Source organism: Galeopterus variegatus, unplaced genomic scaffold, assembly GCF_000696425.1.
Source record: "Galeopterus variegatus unplaced genomic scaffold, G_variegatus-3.0.2 Scaffold1890, whole genome shotgun sequence".
NCBI classification, from domain to species: domain Eukaryota; kingdom Metazoa; phylum Chordata; class Mammalia; order Dermoptera; family Cynocephalidae; genus Galeopterus; species Galeopterus variegatus.
Window position 1 is genome coordinate 379,257 of NW_007728001.1, and position 4,498 is coordinate 383,754.

A 4,498-nucleotide genomic window follows, 5' to 3' on the forward strand; every position below is an offset into this window, starting at 1 on the left:
AACAATGAGATAACATTTTTTGCCATTCATAGTGATAAAGGTTTTATTAAAAAAACAGTAATGGGGCCGGCCTGGTGGCGCACTGCGATAGTGTGCTGCTTGGGAAGCATGGTGGCGCTCCCGCCGAGGGTTCGGATCCCACATGCAGACCGGCCGCTCACTGGCTGAGTGAGGTGCGGGGGCAGCGCCAAGGGTTGCGATCCCATTGCCGGTCCCAGTCTGGTGCGGGCGCGACACTGAGGGTTGCGATCCGTTGCTGGCCACGAAAAAAGACAAAAAGGAAAAATAAATAAATAAATAAAAATAAAAAAAAAATAAAATAAAATAAAAAAACAGTAACCAGGGTTGGCAAATGTGAGGAAAAGAGTATTCTCATACATGGTTAGCAGATGAAATTGTTAAATCCTTTTTGATTTAGTAGCATGTATCGCAATTTCAAATACAATATGTCATTTCTTAACGTAACAGCTTCACTTCCTGGACTAGATCCTACAGGAAAACATAACTTGTGTAAGCACATATTCACACATGCACGTTAAGGACATTTATTATATATTATGTGTAGCAAACTATAGGTCAATATATATAATATATAATGTGAAGGATATATAATATATGTATGTTAAGGCTATTTATTATAGCATTGTCATATCAAAAAGTTGGTGATAGTCTAAATATCCATCATAAGGAAATAGTTAAATTGTCATACCTATAAAATAATGTAGTATGCAACCATTTAAAAAAAGTTAGATCTATAATGTTCTTATTATTTCACAATTAAAGTATATTTAAAGCATTTCATTTGATGACGCATCTTAAGCAGATTTTGTTAGACATTGATTGGTTGGTGAGTGAGGCCGACAGTCATAGACTGATTGAATAGATTTAAAACTGGTTCTGGGTGGCTACTTGTTACCATGGCTACAGGTCAGTCCTTTCCTAAGTTTGAGGCAACTTTAACGAGATGTGTATATATATATATGTATACACACACACACACACACACATACATATACATATATGTATATATATGTGTATATATATATATGTATATATATTCTTGAAATGTAGACTCACTTTTGAAGTTTAGGTTAAGAGGGATTGGTATATACACACACACACACACACACACACACACACATATATACATATACATATATGTATATATATTCTTGAAATGTAGACTCACTTTTGAAGTTTAGGTTAAGAGGGATTGTTTAATAATTGCTTTCAGGAAGATCTCCCTTTATTTTAGGTGCTCAGTCTTAACTAGAATAGTTATATACATAACTTTTTTGGTAAATGATTGTTAGTTTTGCTTTTGTTTTTGTACTTTTAGGAGCTCATACTCAAATCCTAACATCATAATCTCCAATGGGAAATTTCTATTCCTTTGTAAATTTGTGTGTTTATTTGATAGTGATATCTTATATATGTGTTTACTTCATAAAAAAGTAATTACAATTTTCTCTTGGTAATTCCAGCCTTTTATATTAGGATTAGATACTAGGTTAAAAGTGTATGAAAGTTATCAAATCATTTTATTTTCAAACAAAATCATAATTAATCAGAACATTGCTATTTTTGAACTATGTATAATGACAGATTGGTATTTTGAAAGTAAGGTTTTTTACCCCCCAGGACACTTCCCTTGGTTTCTTCTTTGCTGTGATATGTGCCTCATGCTATTTTAAAAACTTCATTTAAATTAAACATTATTATATTTAAAAACAAAACCAAAAATACAGCACAAATGTAATTATTACTCCCAGGACCTAGAGTCATTTCTTATAGGCAGCGAGGTTCAGTCTTTTAGTGCAGCATAAAAGTTTAGTACAGCATTCACCTCTCATTACTTGCTTCCATTTATTTTACACTTTTCAAATTCCTAGGAAACACCTAGACTCCATGTGCCTAGTCTTTATGCTCACATTCTATTCTCTAAGTAGAATGCTTTTCTCCCACTTTTTTGCCTGTTGAAATATTCTGTATTTTACCTCTACTATAAAGCCTTACTTGTGCTCAGATGTAACTTTTCAAATATCAACTCATATATCACCTTGTATCATAATTATATATTTGCCTACTTTTCGAAGCAGGAATTGTACATTTCTTCATAGGTAGTTGATACTTCATAACTGTTTTTTGAATTGATAAATGAATTAAGAGGGAGAAGAGTTGGAATTTTACAAAAAAAAGTTTTTTATCCTTTGTCAGTGGAATTATTAGAAAACATTGACCTCTTTATGGATTGTTTAAAGTAGCAGTCCTGCCTTGAGTATGATGGAAGTAACAAAAAATGAAAATGAAAAATGGACCTCAAAAGAATCTGTGATTGCACCAATGTTTGGGAAGGCCAATTCGCTAACTGGTGGTCCACTCCAAGTGAATGATGACAGCAGTTTAGGTAAAATAGATCACGATGAAGGAAGGTAAAATCTATAAATTATTTATTTTTCTGTGAAGGAATGTTAGCAGTGATTACTTTTTCTGAGAATAAAGAAGGATAGTATAGTGTACAGGCCAAAGTAAGAGAATACTCAACTATATCAATGCTGTTAAATGCTTGATTAAGATGAGGACAAATGACTTCAAAAAGGAGCAGTTTCAATAAATGGTCGCCATGGACACCTGACTGTATTGGATAAGTGTAGACAGCTCTTTAGGGAATTTTTACTGGGAAAGGCAGTAGAGAAGTGAGTGATAAGAAGAGTATGGGATTCAAGGGAGTTTTCTTTCTATTTTAGTTATAAAATAGAAGCTTTCAGAGTTTATTTGTATGCTGTTGGAAGTGATCCAGTAGAGAAAGATATGTTTATTAAATTTAATTTTGTTTGCATTTCCAAGCAATAGAAAACTTGATACATTTTCTTTTAAAGATTTATAGTAAACTAATTGTCCTTAGAACTTCTGTTCATGTATAGTTTTATGGTAAGAGGTTGTTCATTCAGAATTGGTTCAGAAATGAAATATTCTAGTGTAATTGAACATGTACATGGTGACCTAAAAGTTAAACTATTTTATATAGATTTTAAAAAATTATATCATAATAAACATAAAACACCTAGGCCATGCTTAATAGAATTTAACCATTTCTTGATGATTCTATGTTATTACAGAGCCTTTGACATTATAATAAATAGCTGTGATTTTGTAAGGTATTCTGAATTATCAGGTGTATCAACTCAGTAGTAGTTTAGATTCAGGGGAAACGGGAGGCTTTTATTTATGTGTAATAGAAAGGAAAACTATTGACCATCACAGATTATTACTTTCAATTCTAAAGTTCTAAAATACAGAACTCATGTTTTCTTGTATCAGTAGTGTCATTGACATGTATTATGTGCTCAATAGTTTTTGTTGAATGCATGAATAAACAGTTGAATAGATGAATTCCTTAAGTGATATTTTCCGAGTAAGTTTTAGTGCCAATAATAGCTTATTTTTATTGAAAATGACAATAACTTAAAAAACCTGGTATATTTCTTTTCATCAAATAACATGTTTTTCCTTTTGCTTGTAACAAGTAATACTATGTTTTTCCTTTTGCTTTGACTATCAGAAAGCTTGATCTAAATTTCATTCTTCGTTACAATATTAGTAGTATATTTTATTTGTTTCTTAATGTTACTCTTTCTGTTTATAGTTTAATCCCCCTTGTAGGATATTAGTAATAGTATATTTTATTTGTTTCTTAATGTTACTCTTTCTGTTTATAGTTTAATCCCCCTTGTAGAAAATTATTGTATCTTAATTCCCTGTAAACTATGCATAGGAGAAATAAATAGTTTTAGATATTTTGAGTAGTTTACATATTTAATATTTGTCTGAAAGGAATCATTTATTTTTTAGGCCTGCAAAGGAAAGATCTAATGAAAAGAACAAGGTATTGTAAAAAATAAATTATTAAAAATACTATTGTGATGAAAAAAGTCCATTCTAAAAGGTAAAGTGAAAAAATAGGGAATGTTTTGTTATAAAAACATTACTTTGAAAAAGTGATTAAGAAACAGTGGCCATTGATAAAGGTATCCTTTTGACAAAATTAGCTGTTTTAAGAAGCACTTGTGTTTGTGCTCATATAAAAAGATGGATAATTACCCCTTCTGTACATTTAGTATATACTACAAATATTTTGAGGGCATTTTGAAGTAGTAGTATCATTTATTTTATAGGTCAGAAACCAAATAAATTCTATGGATGACCTCGATGACTTAACTGAAAGGTAAAGTGAAAAAATAGAGAATGTTTTGTTATAAAGACATTACTTTGAAAAAGTGATTAAGAAACAGTGGCCATTGATAAAGGTATCCTTTTGACAAAATTAGCTGTTTTAAGAAGCACTTGTGTTTGTGCTCATATAAAAAGCTGGATAATTACCCCTTCTGTACATTTAGTATATACTACAGATATTTTGAGGGCATTTTGAAGTAGTAATATCATTTATTTTATAGGTCAGAAACCAAATAAATTCTATGGATGACCTCGATGACTTAAC